The sequence below is a fragment of the Protopterus annectens genome, chromosome 12.part0, assembly GCF_019279795.1.
Source record: "Protopterus annectens isolate FY-2018-M chromosome 12.part0, PAN1.0, whole genome shotgun sequence".
Taxonomy (NCBI): Eukaryota; Metazoa; Chordata; order Ceratodontiformes; family Protopteridae; genus Protopterus; species Protopterus annectens.
The window spans coordinates 1,363,450,815-1,363,476,456 of record NC_056746.1 but is presented as its reverse complement, the minus strand read 5'-3'; the positions used below and the strand labels follow the sequence as shown (position 1 = coordinate 1,363,476,456).

The 25,642-nt window shown below is 40.6% G+C and overlaps 1 long non-coding RNA gene across 1 annotated transcript in view; it reads left to right on the top strand.

The window, feature by feature from the left end:
• LOC122817204 overlaps positions 1 to 25,642 on the top strand; it is a 369,761-nt gene that overhangs the window by 32,713 nt on the left and 311,406 nt on the right. The window contains exon 2 of the long non-coding RNA XR_006367166.1: positions 5,345 to 5,486. This is a non-coding gene — a long non-coding RNA (uncharacterized LOC122817204). The remainder of the gene's footprint in view (positions 1 to 5,344; positions 5,487 to 25,642) is intronic.

Below are 25,642 nucleotides of genomic sequence, written 5' to 3'. Positions count from 1 at the left end.
ATAACATGCTTGTCAACCGTGAGTGAATACTGTGCAGTGCTACCGGTTAGAATACTTTCAGGCACTCCTATAGCATGCTTGTTAACCCTGAGTGAACACTGTGCAATGCTACCGGTCAGAATACTTTCAGGCACTCCTATAACATGCTTGTTAACCCTGAGTGAATACTGTGCAATGCTACCGGTTAGAATACTTTCAGGCACTCCTATAACATGCTTGTCAACCGTGAGTGAATACTGTGCAGTGCTACCGGTTAGAATACTTTCAGGCACTCCTATAGCATGCTTGTTAACCCTGAGTGAACACTGTGCAATGCTACCGGTCAGAATACTTTCAGGCACTCCTATAACATGCTTGTTAACCCTGAGTGAATACTGTGCAATGCTACCGGTTAGAATACTTAGTTCCAGGCACTCCTATAACATGCTTGTTAACCGTGAGTGAACAGTTGTATGTCTTCCAGCATTTCATGATTTATAATTTGAACCTGAGAAGTTAAACTGTGTACCTGATTCTCTAAAAAAGAGAGCTTCTGTTATTGTTTGAGAAGTGTAGAGAGGTAAATCTCTACCTCAGCAATGGCAAGTGACATCCTCTTGAATAAAGTTAACAATTACTTGTCCAGTGGGGTAGACTTAAAGCAGGGAAGTAAAACTTCTTATTCCATTTTGATTATATTACCCATACACGAGAAACTGTTTTTAGGGCCAGTTATACACTGGCCAAATTAAAACTTGAACCCGCCTTGGAAAAGGTATCCATTTTCTAGCTAGGAAGTCACCTGACACCCCCAGCATCAGCCAAATATTGATTTATCTGTATGAAGTCATTTTGTGATGTACAAAATCAGATATGTTACACTTGTGTGCATACATAGAAAGCCAATGATTGTTTTGTATTGGAAAGCTTGAGAACATGAATTTGAGTGAGTAATGCGAGCCCCACAATGGAGCCATGAGGCCCTCCTCTGCTCATAGGACCACTAACATGTAAGCCTTTTGTTGTTTGCTTCCGTCATTTATCTTAGGAGTAACCCTATTTATTACCAGGCTGCCTGTAATCTTTCTTGTCTCAAAGAACTTATCAAGATGTGCTGTAACTGTGGGTAGCCTGTTTAAGGCCTTTCTGATTTGCTTGTTGTAGTCCTCTAGACCCGAAATGGTTGATCTTGCATGGTGGAAGCTGTGACAGTATACTTAACAGGTGTGCGTGTGTGTGTGTGTGTGTGTGTGTGTGTGTGTGTGTTGCCCTTTTTTTTTAAAGTGTATTCCCAGGTATGGATTTTAAACTGTCCAGCCTGTAATTTAATTATCAACTCATTTTATCCCTTTTGTGTCTGAGAATTGTAAAAGATGTTTTCCCAGTAATTCAGTACAAATCCTTTCTCAACCAATTTTTCATTAGAGACTGTGTGTGTGTGTGTGGGGGGGGGGGGGGGGTTCTTTGTGTAAGACTGTTATCCATGGTACAGGAAGATTTGAGTTTAAGTACATTTTTTTACCACAGTATTTGTTTATAGAGCACACATTATTAGTGGAAAGTAAATATTGATGTTCTTATTTTGTAAACCAGGGATCCTTTTAATCAAAACTTGTTATTTATGTTTTATCTTGAACAGTTGCTGCTTGTGTATTTTATTTAACTTTGGTTTAGTAATATGACTGACCTTATTTAGTTGCCTGCATTATTAAAAAAAAAGCTTTGTTACACACAACTCACAATAAAGCTTATCTTGAACTTTAATTATTGTTTTTCCTGATGTTGCATTTGGAAGTAAAACTTGCATATGGGGGGGGATCATAGATTCTCTAATTCCTTGATCTTGTGTTTAGTCAGGCTCAATGAATCCTCAGGTCTGTCCACCATTTAATAACTTTGCTGTTATAAGCTTGTGTCACAGTAGTGAGTGTCAGGTGGTTTGCTACTCTTTCTGTTACCTTTAGGTTAAGGCAGCATTTCTCTTTTTTTTTCATAACTTTTGTCTTCACTTGCTTGTTATAAACTTAACCTTTCCAAAATTGCATGATAAACTTGTGGTATAGTTCTGGTAAGATATATTTTTTTTGGCTTTTGAGAGCTGGTGTCAAGGCCAGAGTGATTCGGAAAAGCAGTACTGTCCTTGAGGGTATAACTGAGGAACAGTGCCCTCTTTGTAACGCAAGTGTCTGTGCTAAGCATTCTAACGTGCGTCACATTCACTGACAGCCTCACTGAGCTTGAGATGAAAGCAAGCAGGATAGTGCTGTTAACAGAGTAGCGACACCACCAGTATGCGTCTGTTGTAGTCTGGAGTCTCATGCAGAGCATTGGGCCCAAGGTATGCGGATACCAGGGTGGGGAACCGATGATGTCACAGTTTTCAAAACCAGCTTAAAGATGGCAATTCATTGCCTAGCTTTTGGAGTCTTAGCTGCTCGGTTATGAAATCTACATAACTGGAGTGCTATGCCAGATGCAGAGCAGTTGAGTGGTACACTCGTCAGCCTGTGAATAAAATTCAAGTTGTGTTGTTGCAGTCTGTAGTGCTACAACTGCTTTAGCTTCTCACATCACGAACTGTAATATTTTGACATCGACTCTGCTTTTCAATCCCTGTTTGTAGCTCAACCCAGCATTGCCACCTACATATGTTTTTTTTTTTTTCCTAGAGTATCTGAAAAAATAAACACTGATCTGATAGTCTGGAAATGACTTTACAAACTCGGGTATTCTGTTTGCAACTCCAGTTTTCTGTTTGCCACAACAAACAGACTACTGAAGTTTGTAAATCCATTGCATTAGACCTCAGTTTCTGCAAATAATCACTTGAATCCATTGTTTTAAGTGAAAAAAATATAGTTCTGCTCCTGACTGATGCAGTAAAATGACCATTGGCATACTAAAGTGGACATGTCTAGGGGACAGAGAGCACAGCATGGGAAGGAGTAGGCAGGTATGTCCTTATTGTGGTCATTTGCATATATTCCATGGGCCTCCACTACAGGAGGTTTAAGGTATAATGCTGTGAAGTCTCGTTCTACCTTGTACAAACAGGGAATGATTAGTGTCCTCCAAAAGTAAAGCTACTACATTTGCACTGTGAAAACCTTAGCTATACCAGAAAAATAAAAGGCCTTTTGTAAACCTAAAAATAGTTCCATGTTCATATTCTTGTTTGCAAACAAGCAGGATATATCAGATATTTTTGTACACTGTGATAGTATATTTGAGGACCCCCCCTCATCTTAGAATAGGCCATACAGCGCACGTGTACCTTTTGCTTGCTATTTCGCTTATCTTGCTGACTCATAGGTTCATAGGTAGGTATTAGGCTATTGGCCCTAGGGCCTATATAAGCCTAGCCAAATGTACCCTGGCTTTCGCCACCCAAGAAAATTATTTTCCTGTGCCACTGTCGAGCAGAGCCACAGAAGTGATCCCCGGGGTGAATTTTCTATCTCCCAACCAATCATCAAGATTTTTCTTGAAGAGTGCTAATGAGGAGCTTTGTTTGATATAGATAGGTAGTTTGTTCCAGAGTATGGGAAGTCTCTGGGACAGGAATCTATCCCTCCAGCATGTTCTGTTTATTGTGGTGACGAGGTTTAGGTCCCTAGAGCGTGTATGGTAGGCTGCAGCATGTCAGAAGGGCTGGAAACACCACATGACATATAAGACCTTAATGTGCTGTTACGGACTGCTTTCTTTTATTTGTTTTATTCTCGTAATGTTCAAAAGCAATAGTGATTGTCCCTGTGCTGTAACAGATTGTGTGGGGACAAGCATGCACATACACAGTTGTATTTGTTTTTTGTGTTATAGTTTCTGTAGTAATGCAGACTTCCAGTGTTGAGTTTTCATCGAATCCTCTTTATCTAAAAAGAGTCTGAAATATGACTGCATGCACATGTTGGTTTATAAGTTTTTAAAAAAAAACTGGGTGCTCAGTGGAAATTTGTAGTACATAAAGTGCAGATGTTGGGGTGTGCTGCCTTAGTCGTTGGGGTGTGCTGCCTTAGTCAGTGTGGCCTTTCATGCTCAGTTTTTCCCGTGCAAGGCATCGTTGACCAGAACAAGTTAAGTAGTAAGTTAAAGTTCATACATGTGGGACATTGTACTGCACAGAAGAATCCATGTGGGTGCAGAATCTCACATATCTGATCTGCTAGGGGACTTCTTTATCTTTTGAGGTATCTGCTATTCCATGTACTCTCTCAACATGAAAGTATGTAGTAGTTTGGTCTACTCGCACACTGAGTTTTGCATACTTTATTTTTAATTGGTTTTATGAAGTGTATAAAAAAACAGGAAATCATTTACTTGTTAGGCTGGTTCTGACAAAGTCCCTGGATATTTTGAGATGAAAGCACTTAATTACTTTACTGTGTACTGTTAAATTTTGTTGTAAATATAGTATGGTGGTTTTTGCAACTGTCTTACACTACTGTCCTTTAGGCAGCATAAGTACAGCTTGTGTTTGTCTTTATACTTGAATGCGTTTTTGTATTTGAGGAGGGAAAAGTAACACATTAGTAACTTAGTACAAAGCGGTTAAGAGAATGAGTTGCTAATTGTCTTGATCCCGGGGACCTGGCTATGCTCCATTGGTCACCATTTGCACAGTCTTTAACATTAACTTTAACTTTAAAATAAAAGTCATTTTAAACAGACTTTGCTTCAAGCCGCCCGTGAATAGTCTTGTAGGCTTATCTAGTTGACAAATAAATAAAATACTTCAAAATGCAATTATTATAGTTTATAAAATCATCTAGAGCTGCGAAATGTGATGATATAACTGTGCGTCAACTTTTACTACAACTTAAGCAGATTCATACCAGGAGAAGGAGACACTAGAAAGATCACGATTTGGAGAGCTCCCCGCGCATTGTTGCGCTCTCCATTTTGTTAATGTATGGAATATTTATGGCAAATATATAAACATGAAAAGGATGTCATTTACTGAAGAGCAGTTGTGACGCATTCTGTTTTGCACTGCCAGATGGAATGCCATTTGCCAAATGGGGATCATTTCCCTTATCTGTTGATAATCCATTAAACTATGTATTTGTGGTGTAAAGGTGTCGGAGGCGTGATGCCTTCCCCCTTCTTTTACTTTCATGTTTCTGTGCGTGTTATTGGAAGAATAGATTAGATTTTTTTTTAGCCTTTAACCCCATATATTCCTGCTTTTGATTTAAACTGTCTAGTTCTACATTAGAACTACTTCTTTGAATTTTTCTAGTGTTTTTTGAGGCGAGGAGCTGTAGCACTCACTTTGTGATAGACTATGATTTAGCAACGGAGATATTTAAGGGAGTGTCATACGGCAGAAGGATTAAACACAACTTTTTTTTTTTTCCTCCAGAGCTGCATTTCATCCTTTTTCCAGACTCTTACACACATGGTGTTGAGATCTTCATTGGGGATTAAAGGAATTTTGTTTCTGGAAGCAAAATCTGTTGAAGCAAGGAAAACTGAGTTCACTAGAACAAATTCTGATTGTGAGGGTAAGTCCCTTCTTGTTTATTAACCACTTCAGAGGCAGTCACATCAAAATGTAGAAACCAGTAGTGGGTTCTAACCCAGTTGCTGGAAGTCACTCTGTATGTAGGCCTGGTGTGTCAGAAATCACAGCCCATATATATATAGGTGCAGTGTGCTAGAAATCAATCCATGTGTAAGCACAGTGTACCAGAAATCAATCCGTGTGTAGGTGCAGTGTGCCAGAAATCGCAGTCCATGTGTAGGCGCAGTGTGCCAGAAGTTAGTATGTGTAAGACTCCAGCAGCAAAGCCCTTTACATTCCAAAGAAAGTTTTTGTGCTTACCTCTTTCTTCATCAGAGCACCAAACTGCACACAAACGTCTTTGTGCTACTGAATTTCTTGGATAGTGAATTAAACAAATCTGTATTATTTTATTTTATCTTAATGTCTTGATGCAGCTACTTCAATAAAGCTAATTAAGGTTGTGAAATAAGAATAGTTTGCTAATAATAATCCTTGTGCTGTGGTAAATAATCTAGGCAGTTTTCCTCTTGATTTGTAAACGACTTAATGTACAGAAGTTTATGTCCAGTACCCCATAATATTCTGACAGGAATGCTGTTTTCAGACATCAGAATGCTAAAAGTAGTGGGCACAGCTTTAAATGCTTTTCCTGTTTTGAGAATTTTATCAACATATATTTGTGTGTTTGAACAGCTGAATTTGAATGAACTGTTCAGCATGAAATCTATCAGTAGTGAAACATTTTAATATTCTATTGGATAAGAATAAGTTTCTTGCAGGAGTTTTGCAAAATAAATATATTTTACCTTTTCTGATATGTAGCAGGCCTGTTGTGTGTAACCTGTTTCCTTTGACGTTGTTTTATCCAAACGTTTTCCATTTAGTCATATTCTGCATCCTTATGGAATTTTTTACGTGTCTAAGAAGCACTATCGATTGTACATGCCCCTGAGGGGTGAGTGTATAAATTGTAATGGGTTATATCCTGCCTTACCTGTGTCTACTTTGGTCTCAAGGTCCAGAAGCAGTGGGTTCCCCTTTTGTAAAGGTGCAGGTGTGAGTTGGACAGCACTGACCTGGGTGTGTGCATGACTTCCTTACGTGTCCTGCACTGATGTACATTCTTCTGCCCTGAAGTATGTTCTCTTCGGTTCTTTTTAAGACTTCTGTCTGCTATGTGTCTGATTACTAATGATGGCAAAAATGATAAATCTTACAGTGGTAGAGAAGTAGCCCCATGAAGACTTTTACATGCCATGCTCCTAACACTGAAGAATGTAAACACTATTCAAACAGGCTGCACAAATCCATAGAAAAAGACTGCATAATCCAACTGGGGGCCTTGGAAAAAAGTCTAATGTGAAATATCTTATTGAATTTATGATGTCAGAAAATTCAAGATGCTTGCTAAAAGAGAGGAGAACCTAGTTCGCTCCACATCTGTGACTGTCCAATGTGTGACCAGGCTCGGGTGCTTGTAGGAGCAGGCTGTGGATGGGACTGAGTGTCCATTGCCAGGAAGGGAAGAAGCTCTGGCTAGAAACACGGGTGATCCCTGGTGGGAGCACTAGGTATCGGCTAGTTTAGTTCACAGCTCTCACTGACAGCGCAGTCCCACTATGCAGCTCAGGGGAAACTGGCATGTTGACGCATGGGAGGCAGGGACTCTGGGCTGCTTGAAATGGGATGGGAAGGTAGGCTGCAACCTTCACCCCCATGTTGACGCATGGGAGGCAGGGACTCTGGGCTGCTTGAAATCGGATGGGAAGGTAGGCTGCAACCCCCCCCCCCCCCGGACCAACAAGCAGGCCTGTTGTCTATCATCCAACTCTCTGTCTCTGGGGAACACAATAGGGGTGTCTGGGCAAGAACAAGTGGGTCATAGGCATCTTGCCTAGACAAAAATATCCGTCTCAGCAATTGGGTGAAGGTAGGCCAAGGTCTTGGGCGGGGATACAAAAGTGAAAGAAGAAGGAGGAGAGCGTATAAAGAAAATCTTAAATAGTCTAGCATTTTTCCTTCCATCTGTTCTGCTATAGAGGCACATTTGATTTACTGACTCCCAGTAGTAGAGCCAAAAGTACAGTTCTGTTTTTGAGAGAGTTTTGGTTCAGACATGTATCTGAGTTAGGTTTAAAATAGCCCCTGCTTTGTACTAACATATACAAGTTGGTCATCCTCAGAATTATTTTAGAAGTTCCTGATCTGAACCACAAATCTCAACAGAGAGGGTCTGTATATACATAAGGCTGCCACTGTACAGTCCAGAGACATGTCTCTGTTGGTCTTTGCTTTTATGAAGGCAGGTTGGCAAAGGCTTGCTAAGGAGATTCTTTTAGCATTCATGGTAAAGTGTGCAGTAGCTAAGATGCTTAGGGTGACACCAGTGTGGATTTTAGTGTGATCAGCCTTCATTTAGTTTGTCTTCTGCAAAGGCACTTTACACTGTGTGTAAAATATGCATTGTGTGCATGTGTATGTATGTAAAATATGTCATTAATATATATATACATGTATATATGTCCACTCAAACGTTTAGACATTTTTCTCTTATATATAATTATATGTGTGTGTATCTTTGCATGTATGTGCATTTGTGTATATATTAAACGTGTGTGGTTGTATAGATATATAGTCACATGCGAACGTGTACATATGCATATGTATACATGTGTATGTGACATTTATGTATATACATGCATACATGTGTGTGCACACCTGTATAATATTGGATGAATTCTGCCTTTGTTTATTTATTTATTTGTTTATTTATACTTTGTTAACCAGGTTAGCCATACTAGGCTTGTCAGGAGACTTGAGATGGTGGTCATACTGACTGGGAGAGATTTGACTGGGGCATCTAGGAACTTCCTGTACTCAGAGTAGCACATGTGGGCTGTCACTAGTGCTTGGAGAATTCCACGATGACAGAAGAAGTACGCACTGTGCTGGAGAATTTATGAGCGAAAATTTACAGCAAGATGAAATCCTAGTTAGGGTTGGAGACTGGATGTTGGAGAACTTCATGAAGGAAGGAGACCCAAGTGAAGTTTAGGAGACTAACTGAAATACTGTGACTGAGGTCAGTCTGGTAATGAAGCTGATACTGTGGCAAAGAAGCAGAGTGCAGAGGCACGGTTGGCTGCTGGGGTAAACAGTGTTAAGGATAAGGATATGCCTCAACAACTGGGTACTATGGATAGCAGAAATGAAGAATAAAAAAAACAAACCATATGTAAGAGCTGTAAGGCAAGGAACAAGAAGCGGCATACGATGTAAGAAGAGGGCTTTGTCAACAGCAGAAGGGCAGCAGCTTCAGAAAAAGAGACCAGCAGAGAGATTAAGAAATAGAACCAGAGCTACTGCTAACGGGTATGAAGTCGTGGACAATATTAGTGCAACTGAGTGGTATGAAGTAATGGTCGATATTAGTGCTACTATTGACTAGTATGAAGCATGGATGGTATTAGTGCTACTGTTGACACGTATGAAGTCCCAGACGATGTTGGTACTACTGTTGACATGTATGAAGTCACAGACCATGTTGGTGCTACTGTTGACACGTACGAAGTCACGGACGATGGTGGTGCTACTGCTGACATGTATGAAGTCACGGACGTTATTATATTGCCATTAGGATTTACTTTAAAATACATAAGACCTTTGATACATTTGACATCAGAAGATTTCTGTGAAGTAACTTGAGACTTTTGCAAGTGCAGAAAAATTTGTGGGTGAAATAGAAAAAAGAAATAACATATCACCTTGGAAGAGCTTTTATTTTCAGAGCTTTGACTTGCAGTTAAGAAAACTGACTGCATAATTCAGAACTTCAGACAAAGTAGAACTTGAATTTAAACTTTTTTTTTTTTTTTGCAATATGTGATAAAGTGCATGACATAAATAAAATGCATGATCACAACATACGAACAGAGGTATGGGCTAGTGTGGCGTACTCTGGATATGCATGATGGGAAATTTCAGCATATCTCAAGTAATACAATACTAAAAGGAAAAAGCACAACTGTTGGGTATTGCAGCCAACTGGAAGCTTGGTTTTATTGTGGGGATGAAATGCATTTGGTTCAGGAATGTACAAAAAGATGTAGGCAGAATGAGGAGCAAGGCCAAACTGCTAGAAACTTCAGTCATTTTGTATGAAATGTAACGAGTCTGGCCATCTTTGGTTTGAATGTCCTGTGCTGGAAAAACAGGTATGTGAAAAAGAAATTGAGAGGGAGGAAAGATGATATGTAGAAAACGATATTTAGTAAGAAAGTGAAATGGCTAATGTAAGTGAGGGCGAACATGGAAGAAGTATAACTCTCAGTGAAGAAAAAGTGCAACTGGGAAGGACTAATGGTTGAATTGATTTTAGATACAAAAAAATAAATATGATGGTTTAAGAAATGAATCAGCTTTGCATGTTTTAAATTTTTGTTTTCATGCAAAAGTGTCTGCAGATATAAAGATGCATGCATGTACTTGTGTATGAAAATTAAAGTTTATTTTGTGCATTTCAGCTCGATTTTTAATGGGCGATGTAAGAAAAAAGGAAAGAAACGAGGGAGAAGGTATTAGACTATGGAAGGAGCACAAAATAATGAACGTATTTTATAAAAGTTGAACACACTGATGGCTAGTGTTTTTAAGGTGAAATCTAAAAGTACTTTTCTGGAGGCTATGGTTAAACTATTCCAGGTGCCATAAAGTTTGCTCTTCAAATTTTCCCTTAGAACTAGCTGATTTCTCAGTAGTAGCACTAAAATCTGAACCCCTGTGACTAGCACTTGCTCTAGAACCTGCTGGAAAGCACTAGGAAGCCTTAAACTGATACAAGCACTCAACTCTCCTTGTTAATAAGGAGAAATTAATCATAGGCACTAATCAGCCTATAATTGCAAAGTACCTTGCAAAGGTAAGGGAAAACAGCTCTTGTACTTTACAAAAAAAGCACCTAAACAGGCATGTCCAAGGGTCAGCTTCTGGTGATTTCTCCTGTCCACCTGGTGAATTTGGGCATACTGGGGCAATGCAGCATCTGCCTCATGTACACAGACAACCCTCTCCTCCTACCACCCAACACTCCAACCTGCGAGAGATGCACTTACATAGCCAAACTGGAAGCAAAGCTCTCTCCAGACAAGATTGTGCTAGACAGTCAAAGTAAAGGTTAACACCTGCACTACACCTCAAGCAACACATAGCCCTTCAAAACCCACACCATCAACACCCACACATAGCAACACTAAACCCACATATGCGGAGGCCCTTAACATTAACCTGCCCAAGCAACAAAGACCTCCGAAGCTGAAACTCAAACAAACACCAGTCACAACCAAAGTGACACCTAGCTCACAACACCAACAACAGCCTGTAAGGCAAGACAACGTACCCAACACTTTAGTCATAGGTGACTCTATAGTCAGGCACACTGATGTCCCACTCACCAGGGTGAACAAGGAGAAAGTTAGTCAGCTGCCTGTCTGGTACCAGGATCCACCACATAACGCATGCACTCAAGTCACTCCACAACAAGTACATATACGACTGTCATTATCCATGTTGGAGTGAATGACTTGAGACGTACCTCCCTGGACTACATGAAAAGAGACATGGAAGAGCTCTCAGATCATGTGGCCCAGGCAGGTATGACTCCAGCCCTGAGTAGCATCCTGCCTTCGCCCAGAATGATACCACAGTATAAGGACAAAATGATTGACTTCAACAATTGGCTAAGCTTCTGGTGTCATTCAGAGGGGATCCAGTATCTGTCTGCGTGGGATGACATGATCGACAAACCACAATGCTTTGCCAGAGATTGTCCGCACCTATCGCCCCTGGGATTCAAGTTACTGGCTAAAGCTCCTGCCGCCCCTATAGTGCCTTTTTTAGGCAAGGTTCAAAGGACAAAACCACCATCGTAACAGATAAAAGCATGCAAAATCTGAAGGTAATGCTACTCAATGCTAGAAGTCTAAACCTCAAAATGCACTCTCTCGAGGCACTCCTAAAAATGGAGAACATCGATATCTGTGCAGTAACCGAGATCTGGTTCAAGGCTCCAGAGAGCACACCCGCAATACCAGGCTACAACTCTTACCACACTTTGGCCACCAAACCCAAGACCGAAACACTAGAGGTGGAGGAGTGTCCATATTCACCAAGGATATTCACACCTCCAAGCTAGTTGCCCAACACAATGAATCTGAACTTCTCCAGGTGCAACTAACACTAGGTAAGACTGCAATCCAAATTGTAGTTTGCTACAGATCCACTACCATGCCCCAAAATTCTCAGTACACCTTTCTAAACATACTGGAAAATATTAAGATACAACCAAACACCCTAATACTGGGTGATTTCAACTACCCTGCCATTAAGTGGGAAAACTACTTTGGTACCAACACCTTTTCCCAGTTGTTCTTGGAATTCATAAATTCCAACACCCTGGATCAACTAATCCATTGTCTCACCAAGGGCTCCAATATCCTAGACCTGGTTATTACCAACATGGGAGATAGATGCTCCACACCAGCGGACTATCTCAGGTCTGACCATAAGCAAATCACCCTTGATATCCACATCCCACCCCCACCCCCCAGTAAGGAAACCTTTGTAAAAAAAAAAAAAACTTCTCCAAAGCCAACTTCATGCTACTCAAGTCAGAATGAATAGGTGCCTGATTCAGGGAATGCCATAGTTGCATCAGCTGCATGATGAAATACATGCAGTGGTGTTACGTGTGGGTCATCCTTTTAGCACCTACCTTGTGTATGTGCAGCTGTTGGGTTTAAATATTGTGGTGTTTGCATTATATAATGCAGTGAAACCTCCAGTATGTCAAAAGTCAAACTTCACGACCCCCATGCAGATAGGAGCTGAAAATTCGACTGCTGAATCCTACACTAAGGCACTGTACGAGCACATCCACTCGTGCATGAATCGTGCCATCCCAAATAGAACCAAGATGCTCTCCTACAAAAAAAGGAAGCCAGTCTGGTTGTCCACTGCCATAAACAAACTATACAACAGAAGGAAGAAACTTGCAGAAAAGAGGAAAATCCAAGGATGCAAAAAACTCCCTTACCAGCCTCCGTAAGAAGCTGAGATCCCTCATAAAATCCTCCAAAGCTAGTTACGAAAATAAAATTTCCAGAGATTCCAAAGACAACCACAAGGCATTCTATAGTTATGTCAAGAATCTAAATGGCAATGCACAGATCTGCTCTGAGCTACAACAGAATGGAATTAAATATACTGATCCCAAGGATATTGCCAATATCCTGGCAGATCGATTTAGTGCTAACTTCACCCCCCTCTCACTCCCTAAAAGGGAGGGTTCTCAGTACCAAAAGATTGCCAAATTCCAGTAATCACACCGGTGGAAACCGCACTCTCCAAAGATAAGAATACGGCATCCATGGGACCAGGTGACATCCCGGGCTGTGTATTACATGAACTACAAAATGAACTGGCACCTCACCTAAGTGTCATGTTTAATCATAGCCTCACCTCAGGCTTTGTGCCCACTGAGTGGCGCTCCGCTACAGTTATCCCACTCCACAAGCAGGGATCCACCTTGGATCCCGGCAATTACCGCCCCATCAGTCTGATGAGCCTGATCTGCAAGGCCATGGAATGTATTATGATGGAACTTATAAACAAAGACATTGGCAACCTTCAAACACTAGACCCCACCCAGTTTGGGCTCGTGAAGGGCCGATCTTGTCTCCTGAACATGATTGACTTCTTCGATTCAGTCTGCAGAGTCGTGGACGAGGGTAAGACAGTCCACGCAGCCTTTCTGGACCTCGCCAAGGCCTTTGACACCATCCCCCACTCTGGATTCATAGACAGACTTACTAAGCTGGGCATTAATCCCTACGTCACTCGATGGGTTGCCAACTGGCTTACTAACATAACCCACACTGTAAAAGTAGCCGACTCCAAATCCAGCTCCAGACAAGTGACAAATGGAGTACCTCAGGGTTCAGTCCTGGGACTGCTCTTGTTTGGCATCTACTTTTCTGAAGTACAGGCCAACCCGAAGGGACTCTGGTTAACAAAGTTTGCAGATGACTGCAAACTGGGAGCCATTATTGAATCCCCAAATGATGTGGATACTCTACAAAAGGGCCTTACAGAAACAGATGCTTGGTGCCAGAGCCATGGGCTCAAGGTCAGTGCCAAGAAATGTATAGTTATCCCCTTTGGGAAAAAACATGTACCCATGAATTACCACATAGGTGGCAGTATACTAAACACCGAAAGTGTGATAAGAGACGTAGGTACACAGGTGGACAGTGGTCTCACCTTCGATAACCACATCGCCACAACAGTCACAAAATCCTTCTATGTAGCACACCTCATCACTAAGAGCTTTTCATCCAGAAAAATGGAGGTCATTGTCCCACTATGTACTCATCTGTCATTAGACCCATTATAGAGTACAACTCCCTGTTCGGTATTTACCTCACAAGATATCTGGAACAGCTGGAAAGGCTGCAGAAATACCTCACTAAAAGAATCACAGGCCTAAAGCAGATGCCCTATGCTGACCGTCTTAAAAAAACCTCCAGCTATACTTATTGGCATAGCATCTACTCAGAGGTAATCTCTGCTTAACATACAAGGCCGTGTCAAACCCTGAGCTGTTGGACATGCTCCAAGGAATCCCAATCCCGTTAGAGCCACATGCTTCAGGGATCTAGACCATGTCACCACAATGAACAAAACGTGCTGGAGGGATAGGTTTCTGACCCAGAGACTCCCCAGACTCTGGAATAGACTGCCCATACATGTCAAGCAGAGTGTCTCTTTGGACCTCTTTAAAAGGAAGCTTGACGATTGGATGAGAGGAAATTCACCCCAGGATCACGTTAGTCGCCCTGCTAGACAGGGGTACGGTAAGTAAATAGTGTGGGAAGAAATAGCCAGGGAATTGTTATGGCTAGGCTTGTATAGGCCCTAGGGCCGATTAGCTTAGTACCAACCTATGAAGAGAAGGCTAATGTAAAACTACGATGGGAGAGTTTGAGTTGAGAGACGGAAGTAAGAGAAATAGAAAAAAAGTATGAGAAATATAAAGAAAAATAAGACATTGTATAGACAAATATTTTTAATAGGAGAAAGAAATGTCATCCTTTTTTATAAAAGGAGGTAAAAAAGGGAAGGTAAGATAGTTAGAGTGGTAGCTGCCAAAGGGATAATAAAATGTAAATGCTTTCGGCAATTTGTACTGCTAGGCATAAGAAGGAAGAACCAAGTAAAGAACATTTCAGATAGAGCAAAATATAGGTTCAATGAAAGAATTGAACGACGTAAAGGTTCAGTGAAAGAATTGAACGACGTAAAGGTTCAATGAAAGAATTGAACGACGTAAAGGTTCAGTGAAAGAATTGAACGACGTAAAGGTTCAATGAAAGAATTGAACGACGTAAATGGAGGGAAGGAAGAATCAACAGCAGGCTTGGATGGCTTAACGTCTGGATATTGTACGGGCATGAGCATGAGAGGAACGTAAGCATTTGTGGAAATGTTGACTGAGTGGGTAGAGGAACGGAAAGAAGATGCAAGGTGTTCGGGAGTGATTAAATTTATGTGGAAGAAAAGTAACAAAAATTTACAACTGGAGACCAATAATACTGGAAAATACTGATTTATAAATCTTTACGAAGATAATTTTGTAAGAAGTGATAAGGGAAGGGGGTATGTAGAGTAAAGAGAAAACCAAGTGAAGAAATGTAACTAGTAAAATAAGTCAGAGATGCTGTTTTAAGGGATAATAAAAATGCATGATTGGTTACATGTGACAACAGAACATTTGATTGTCAGTCATGAGGCATTTGTGAATATCTTTGGGGATTATGGGTTTGGCAAAAAATAAAGCATTAAAGAAGTGATTTGAGATGCCTTGGGTGAAGGTTATGGCAAATGCATGTTTGTGAAAGAAAATTAAAAAATGAAGAAGTGATGAAACATGGATGCCTGAGAAATATGTTATTTGCTAATAATGAAAGTAATAAACTTGTACTGGTGAAATGAGCGAAGCAGGATGGGGAATGGATAAAGGTGTAATATGTACATCCTTCATACAGCGATGATTTATTGTGATAAAAATATAAAATATGGATGAGTGAGACCATGACAAGGATGGCAAAGGGTCAAGTAAAGCTTTATTAAGCTTAAATAGGTAGAAATGTAAAGGGTTTGATAAAATAAAAAAGGTACATGGAGCATATTTTACTAGAATCAACAAGACATATTAGGAATCAAGTTTGTCAAAACTGAAAAAAATGAACAAAAATTCGGATGAAATAAAGAAATTTAAAATTAGATAGTAGAAAACTTTCTAGCTGTCCTTTTTAGAAAGAATATTTATAGGCCAAATACTTAAACATTGGGACATTTGGGATATTTGAGGAGTATGTGTACGTTTTCTGCAAAAATAGAGGATTGTTAAGAGATTTATTTTACTGGCTTGAGTCTTGAGTCCCATTTAAGATGGGGACTTTTATGTAATAAAGGAGAAGATCTGAATTTGAAAAAATCCAATTGCATGTTTGGCATCTTCATTTTTTGCGTACTAAAAAGTAAGGAGGAACAAGAAGGTAGTTTGATATGGAAAGTATTGTATGTGGAAATTGGAGAGATTGGAATGAAAAGGGAAAGAAAAGTAAAAAATCGGAGATGATTATAAGATAAAGATCTGATGTTGTCCTTTTCATTCTTTCTCACTGGTAGGTTACAGAGCCGACCCTCGGATCTGACTCGGCCACACTTCCAAGACTTGGAACCAAAGCTGGAGCTCTTCCATCTACCCATAATGCTTCACTTCATCCCCAGCTCCTCAGGTCTCGTTTGCCACCATTGCAACAAGACATGGTTCAGAATCTCAGGCTGTAAAAGAAAAAAGTTTTTGTCGATTTCTTTCATACCTATTATCAATTTAAAGTAATTTACCTGTCTTTTTCCTCCCTCTTGACTTTTACTAACTTTCACAGGTGTCGGGGATTGTTATTCTATCCTTTCTGTTCTGTTTCCTCTTGTGCCTGTTGGCACTCTAATTTTGCTAAATAGTTGTTTATAGTTTAAAAAAAAGAAGAAATCTCTTTTTGAATTATTGTCTAGTTGGCAACTGTAAATCCGTCTTTAATGTACAAAATGTAAAAGCATAAGCACTTTCGTAGCAAAGCTACTTCATCAGATGCAGTAGCTTTGCTACGAAAGCGCTTATGCGTTTACATTTTGTACATTAAAGACAGATTTATTTTGGAAGCCTTTGGTCATCCTTGCAACCTTTTGTGTATTTTTTGTGCTCTGTGCCTTAAGTGGACCCAAGTTCTGGTTTTGGTTGGTGGTGGTTGGCTTTTAGTTAGCAACTGTGTTTTCACGTAGAGTGTGAGATTTGCACCTCCTTCAATCCTTGAGCCCTCTCAAAAATAAATAAACTAATCCTTAAAGGTTTTCTCCCTGCTTCTTCTACTTCCTCCGTCCTCCTCTGGGGCTCAAACTCCCTCCAAAGCTCATGGCTCCAAAAAAATCTAAGAAGTGAGCCATCTTTTTGTCACCGAGGGCTTCATTGGAGCTTTCTGAGAACCTTCACAGAACTTCGGATCCGACTTTTATGGATCCAAAGAGTATTCTTCTCCTGCTTAGATCCACAGACCTCTTCAGATCTGACAGAGGTTATCACTATAGCTGGTTACTCTCTTCCATTGACTTCAGTGTCTGATTCCAAACCCTTGGATCCGACAGTTAGGAGTCTACCTCCAAGTTTTGTACTGAAACCTCTCTCATCTGCCTTGACCTTCAAATTGTTTCAAACAGCAACCAAACATTCCAGGCCTGCTTCTTCCAGATCCTTTAGGAGCTTGACAAAGGCTGATATGGACAGGATGATCTGGAAATTCTACAGGTCTCTGATCCAAATGGGGGTTTTGTCAGCTCCATCCATCTCCTCTTGGATCCTTACCCATCTAGCCTATACAGTCTCCTTCCCCGATCCGACCAGTGGTTTTGGAGTCCCAGAATCCAAGATGCCCAAGAGAGTTGGCATCTGATCCAAGGAAGCCCCTTTCATCGACTCCAGCAGTTTCCCTAACCAGCCCTGCTCCAACTCCAATGGATCAGAACAGGTCTCCGATCCAAGAGGTCGGTCCCAGGTCAATGAGGTTTGGTTTGGCTCCAACCCTGTCAGATTCATCTCTTCCTCTTGGTGCCTCGGCTCTTGACAGCTTGGGTCCAATTCTTTCTCAGGGACTCTGATCCAGGTTGGGCCCTGACCTTTCAGCCTTGGCTCCAGGGAGGTTGGGAGGTATTTCACCAGGCCTGTCAGCCTTAACAGTTAGTAGAAAGGGTCTTCTCTTTGCATAAAGATCATCCTCTGACATCTCGGATCCTACTGCTTGCCCCGCATCTGGTCTGAGTGCTGAGCCTATCCATTCCTGCTCCTTTATGTCATCCTACCGTGGGAAGCCTCCACACTCATTCCACTGAGAGCTTCCCCCCTTTTTCCGATACTTACCCTAACCACTCCATGGAGGAAGTACCACGGAAGAAGATGTTCAAGAGGAGGCACATAGACTCCCTGATGGAATCTTTCACTGAAGACACCAACTTGAGATGAGTGAGAAGGATCCCCTTTATCACCACCTGATGAAGTCCCCTTTGGAGACGTCTTGGAAATCCTTAAACAGAAAGGTGGTTGGTCTTCCCAACCTCCTCCTTCTGAGGAGTCTGTGTTTTTGGAGGCTTTCAGGGCGGGCTTGCCTATGTCTTGGGTGACACTCTCATGGATGAACTTGTTGACCTAGTTTCCCGCCAAGCTTGGAAGAAACCGGACACTGTTAAGCCCATCCCCAAATGCCCAGATGAATTTCTAGTCCCTCCATCAGATAGAATCCATTGAAGCAAGGGTGTACTTGTTGATGCCATGCCTGTGGTGGCAGCCACTAAAAAAGAGCTAGTTGAGCAGAGCTCCTCTGTCCATCCACCAAACGGGGAGTCCAGAGTGATGGACAGATTCGGAAAGCGCATCTACATCTCAGCCATATTCAAACCGAGGTTGTTAAATTACCTAGCGCATTTCACCTGTTTGATCAAGGTGCTCTCAGACTGTCTTGCTGTGTCCATTTCAGCGGAGGATCTCAAGAAGGTTTCTCCTTAATTGGCTACTGTTATCCTTTGCTAATTCATCAGTGAGGCTAATCTCCCATTCAGCAGTGGGTACCTCTCAAGCAGGCAGTTCAGACATAGCCATAAGGAGACATGCCTGGATGAGGCTATGTGACTTTGCAGAACCTTTTAAGACATCCTTTGTTAATGTCCCCTTCAGTGGCTCCTCTTTATTTGGGTCATCGATGAAAAATTCACTTATCCACAGCAAGCAGGAAGGAAAGACCTTGTTTGCTGTGGGAATCAAGTTTTCTACCCCTCAAAACAGTGAGATGGGAAGAAAACATGGTACTGAAAGGGCCTTTTCAAGACCTACCCGGGGATACTTCCTTCAGAGGCAGAGGAGGAAGTTTCAATGGTAGACATCACCCCAGAGGCAGAGGAGGTCTGCAGAACCAGGGCTTCAGAGACTCCTTTTCTGATAGGCTGTATCAGCACTCCTCAGGCACTGTCTAATTGTCCATCTCTGGAGGCAGTCAGGGGTCATGTTTCCCTGCAACTGGATGCCTGGACAAATCTTGCAAACAATGTATGGATGCTAAGCATAATATCCAGAGGTTACTACATTCTCTTTTTCCCTTCCACCTCTGGTGCCAAGGAGGAAACTCCCTAATGTTCCACCCAGTTAGAGGAAGTACACAGCTGAAGAAGTTCAAAAGCTGCTGTAAAACGAGTCCTCCAGGAAGTCCCAGCATTCAGAACTTACCCCTGCTTCTTTTTGGTGCCAAAGAAAACAGGGGACCTGAGACCAGTTCTGGAGCTAAGTAATCTGAATCTGTATGTAAAGAAGTCAAAGTTCCGGATGGTTATGGTTCAGTCTATCCTGTCACTTCTTCTGCACCAGGATGATTGAATGTGCTGTATAGCTCCCCAGGATGCATATTCTCACATCAAACTAGACAGACTCTCCAGGAGACACGTGCTTTCGGCTGGAAGCTAATCACTACCAATTCAGAGCACTGCCTTTTGGACCCCCTCCTTCCCCCGGGTGTTCAAATAATGCATAGCAGTTGTGGCATCCAGAAAAGAGAAAAATCCACTGTAAATCGTGTAGCACCAAACTGGAGTCAAATACTTTAATATGCAACTTTGTAGTTCCACTTAAAAGCTTCCTCAGGCACATAAACATTTAAAACTGTTACTAAAGCCATTTAAATAGATGAGCCACATGGTAAGAGTCGCATGATAAAGGTCACATGATATGATTACACCCTGTGGCTCTTCTCTTAAGAATGGCTTTAAAGATACAAATTCTTTTAAGCCTGGCAATGTATGAGCCCCAAGTCGCAAAATCCGTCTATAGTCCTCTAATTCAGTACGTTGAACAATACCACCACCACCACGCAGGGATTCATTAACTTGAAATAGTCATAAATTTAAAACCGCTTATGTTGCCTGTATTATAACAATGCCTATATAATACATTTGGGTTACGTTTCCTATTAATTTCAGAGAGATGACTACTAATATGATCTTTCAATTTTCTGTTTTTTTCCCACATAATAGGCATCACATAACTGGCAAGTAGCCAGGTATATAATATTCTTAGTGTCACAATTTCCAAACACTTGTACATTAAATATTTTGCCAGTAACTGGATGGGTAAAACTTTTATCAGTATTAATACTAGTACAGTGCACACATTTGTTACCTCTGTGTGTTCCTTCTTTATTGGTCTTAAAATATATAATATTTTGTGGTTGTTCTTTATAACATAGTTCATTCTTTTAATTAGGACATCTTTTAACGCTTCATTTGATTAACAACATTCTTAAAGATAAAAAGTGGGTACATACTAGTACAATGTAAATCTGTATTTCTTTTAACAAGTTTCTTATATAACCTAGTTTCAAGGCTACCTAGATGTGAATTATATAAAGTAATATCCAAAAAATTAACCTGTTGCCGTGAAGTTTCTTTCTTGAACTTAAGGAATTCAGTACATGTGTTCAATGAGTTAAAAACCATGTCAAATTCTTCTAAAGCACCTCTCCATATAAGAAACGGGTCATCCGCAAATCTACAGTAAAAATTGACCTTAGTATGTGAAGAATTAGATAAAATGTTTTGTACATCCCAAATAAACTTTACAGTATTTGCTACAGGTGGACACACCTGTAGTTTGTTGGTATAGTTGTGTTTGAAAAATAAAAATGTTATTATCTAATATATATATAACAAGTTACACAAATCAAGAGCCTTAGCCTCATCCATTTGTGCATATTCCAGTAAAAATGTTTGATATTGTCAATGCCGGAATCATTAGGAATGCACATAAATAATGAGTCAATATCCAAAGTGACTAAAATATAATTACTAATGACCTTATCTTTTGCCCACATGTACAATTCTTTAAGAAAATGTGAAGTGTCTTTAATAATAGTGTATGGTGAATGTATATATATTTCTTTAGCACAAAGTCAACATATTTAGAGATGGGCTGTATGACCATCCCCTATCTGAGACAAGTGGTCTCAGAGGTGGTTTTGTCTGCGACTTGTGACGTTTAGGTATTCCATAAATAAGGGGTGTAGTGGGTGAAACAGTAGTAAGATAATGAAACTAAAATCTATATGACCTTTATGATACATCTCATACAAATCTTTGCCATCCTTTACAATAATATTTGTCCGATCAGATCTGTTAATTTTCTTGTAATCTTTAGTATTCAACATCTCTTTGATGGTCAAAGTATAATAATCAGTATCAAGTGTAACAACCCCGCCCCTTTATCAGCATTTTAATTATTTGATCGTTATTAATTAACAACTGAATATCTTTATATTCTTCATTATTTAAATTATGAAAGTGCTGCTTCCTTTGCTGCTGATACAATAAATATATATCCTGCTCAACAGCACTTTGAAATGCGTGGGTCACAGGGTGAAGATTAGGCGTAAAAGTGCACTTCCTTTTCAGCACAGAATTATTATGATAATTTTCATCATCAAGTAATACTGTATATTGAAGTTTAATGACCTAACAAAATATCTAATTTCAGTAATAGTTTGAGAAATATCAATTGTACAAGCAGGAATGAACGTAAGCCCTTTTTCGAGAACCAATTTTTTTTTTCAAAAATTTTGTACCTCGAGGTTAAAAACAAGTTCAGAAGCAGAGCTTAAGCTTTCTCCTGATTGGGACGTTGGTATTGCTTTTTCCATGTCCGATAGTTGGAGTTGTAACTCTTTTTCCTCTTATGCTGTTGTGAGAAAGGGAGAGGTGTTTGTGTTAACACCGGAAAATCCAACAGGTTAAGGGCTGAAATGATGTTAGAATCCACAAGTGTCACGGAACATGTGACAGGTAAATTTTCAACTCTCTGCACCTGCTCTTCTGGATTAACCTGATGTATAAGGGAATTCCCTTTCTCATTAGAGCAGAAGCTGAAACAACGAGGGACCAAAGTGGGTTCAGGCTGAGTGTCTGGTGATTCATTAGATGTCTGTGCTTACTCAGCCAAATTGCCCTGGCATAGAGGGGGATTCCATTTCTTATTGGACAGGCAAACACCTGCCCAGTTTTAAAGTCATTATAGTCCTGTTGTAACTTTCTTTTTTGATGGCAATAACCTTAGTTTTATAAGATTTCCCTCTTTCAGTAACTTCACAAAGAGACTTGAATGCCGATTAAGCTGTATCTTGTCCACTAACTCATTGTACTGATGTTCAGTTTCTCTTCTTAACAAAGCTTCTGTTGGTGGCATCTCACCTGATGCTCAAAGGATTCCAGGTGTTTTCCTGTCTCAGCAATTGGCTTTTCACTGCCCAAACCAGGCATCAATTTCTACAAGCCAGTTATTACATGCTTCAGATCTCCAACTCCCTAGGCATCATGATAAATCTTGCTAAATCCAACCTGACTCGTGTACAGACTTATAGGCACCCAACTGGATACAATGATCCAAGTGACTTCATTACCTCTTCACTGCATCACATCTCTGAGAAATCAGGTGTGGGACTTACTGTCTTGTCCATCCCCTCCAGCAAAACTACTGTTGCAAGCTCTCTGGTCAATGTCCACTGCCATTATTCTAGCAAGGCTCTTCATGTGAATCCTGCAATAGACCTTGGCAGTAAAGTGGTCTCTTTTTTTACCAGCCTCAATCTGTTCTCCTCAAACTCACTCCAATTTGCAAACGTCATATTCGATGCTGGATCCAATCAGACGACCTGTTGTTGGGCAACGCTGTTCTCTCCCCCCCCCCAAAGTAACCGCAGATGCTTCCCAACTGGGGGGGGGGCATTTCAAGGGAAAGATAGTCCAAGGCACATGGTCCTCCTCAGAGACCAAGTTGAATATCAATGTCCTAGAGATGAGAGTAGTTCTCCCAATGTTATAAGCCTTTCAGGACCTTCTCTCCCTATGGACTATTGCAGTACACACAGACAACATGTCAGTAGTCTGGTACATCAACAACTGGGATGAACCTGTTCCTATCTGTTGTGTAGAGAGGCCATGAGAGTCTGGGAATGGATGATCTCTTCAGACTGCTTTCTAATTGCAATGCACATACCAGAGAAAACCAATGGGCAAACCAATGGCAAACAGACTCAGCAGGTCCATTCTGATTTCATGAGTGGTCCCTCAATCCATCAGTAGCGAACATGATTTTCAGCTGTTGGGGCCAGCCTTGCTGTGATCTCTTTGTCTCTCCCCTCAACAACAAGTGCAGTAAAAGTACTTTGCTTTGATCCCCCCTCTGGGGGAATCACCGAGGGATGCTCTGATTCATGATTGGCCCCCAGATCTCCTCTATTCATAGCTCCCCTCTACCACTGATCTGAAGTTTCTAAAGAAAACAAGCAGGCTGAAGAGCTCAGTTATCCTCCCTGTCCCTTCTGGCCTCAACAAGTATGATTCCCCTTTCTATGGTCTCACCTCAACTATCCTCCATGGACACTGGAGCTCAATCAGGATCTTCTGACTCGCCCGTCACAAATCCATCATCCCAGTCTCAACACCCTCAAGTTAACAGCATGGTTTCTCCACATTCACTGATAGTAAGATGGTCCAGGCTCGCACCCCAGTTCAGGACATTATCTTGGCCTTCCAGAAGGAAGTTTACAAAAGCAAATGGAAAAGATTCTCTGTATGGGCATCTAAAGAGAATATTGACCCTTTCTCAGCTCCTACTCCAGCCATTCTTCTTTTTCTCACTGGTCTAGGAGCTACCTTTTCTACTGTTAAACTTCAGTTAGCAGCCATGTCCGACTTTCATGCAGATAACAATTCTCTCTTTCAACTTCCAAACTATGTGAAGCTTTCATGAAGGGAATTTTCCTTCTCAGACATCCAATAAAAGGTCTCTCTCCTCCTTGGGACCTTACCTTACAAAAAAACAGAAAGTCACAATACTAAAGGAGGTCCCCACAGGTAAATCGAATATGGAGAGAAGGAGGTCCCCACAGGTAAATCGAATATGGAGAGAAGGAGAGGATGCACCACCACGGTTAACTTCAAAAACTTTAATAAAATAAAAATATGTAAAAAAAACTGGCTTTCAAAAGGATAAGGGCTTTCGGTCATAGCCTTCTTCAGATCCTATTTGAAAATGCCAAACTGAGTTCATTAAAAACATTTCAATAGCCAATCACATAAAAACAATTAGAACATTCAGCCAGTCAGCCAGAATAGTATAATCCAGTAACACATGACAGCACCATTCAAAATTTTGAAATTGTAACCAATCATCAAAATTATAGAAAATGTATATGTCATTCTCTGTTATCGGCCAAAGCCGATGGTTCAGCCTACAGCTCATTCAGATCAAGTAGTGAATAGAACATAACTAAATCTCTTTAGGTTTCCAATCACGTCTTTGAACAATTATACCATTCGCAAGCCAGTAAAAAGAAAATCTCACCAATCACTAATCAGCAACATTAGTTGATGACTCTTAGCAGCATAGGTCTTTCAAGTTAGTAGACGGACAATCAATTCACTCTATTGAAGGTTCACATCAAATCATCTCACAGCAAATCAAAATCAAGCTGCGGCCAAACCTCCAATTTCCTCCAGTCATATGATACAAAATCTTGAACTGATTGGCCGTCTAATAAACTAATGTTGCTAGGGATTTGTGAGATTTTCATTTTACTGGCTTATGATTGGTGTAATCATTCAAAGAAGTGATTGGAAACCTAAAGAACTTCTGTTATGTTCTATTCTCTATTTGATCTGAACAATCTGTGGGCTGAACCATCAGCTTCGGCTGATGAACAGAGAATGACATGTATATTTTCTATGATTTTGATGATTGGTTACAATTTCAAAATTGTGATTGGTGCTGTCATGTGTTATTGGATTAAACTATTGGATGATTTTCATTTCTAGCTGACTGGCTGAATGTTCTAATTGTTTTTATGTGATTGGCTATTGAAATGTTTTTAATGAACTCTGTTTGGCATCTTCAAATAGGATCTGAAGAAGGCTATGGCCGAAAGCGCTTATCCTTTTGAAAGCCAGTTTTTTTACACATTTTTTATTTTATTTTTGAAGTTATCCTATCCATGGTGGTGTGTCCTCTCCTTCTGTCCATATTGGGACTTTAACTTAGTCCTCCAGGGGTTGACCCAGAAACCCTTTGAATCAGCTAAGAGTTGTGAAATGAAATTTCTTTCTTTGAAAACAAACTTTTGGTATCTATCACTTCATCAAAAAAGAATTTCTGACCTCCAGGCCTTATCGGCTAGGCCTCCTTACATTTTCTTGCATAAAGATAGGGTGTTTCTGTGAACCAACCCTTCCTTTATGCCTGAAGTAGCCATGGAGACTAACATTAATCAGGCCATTCAATTGCCTGTTTTCTTTCCCAACTTTACTAATAAGGGCGGGTATATGCTGCATCTTCTTGGTGTTCATAGATGATTACATTTTTACTTTCACAGAACAAAGCAGTGCAGGAAGTCTGATCAGTTGTTTGTATCCTTTTCCCCTGACTGCTTGGGTCAAGCAGTTTCCAAAATTACTCTG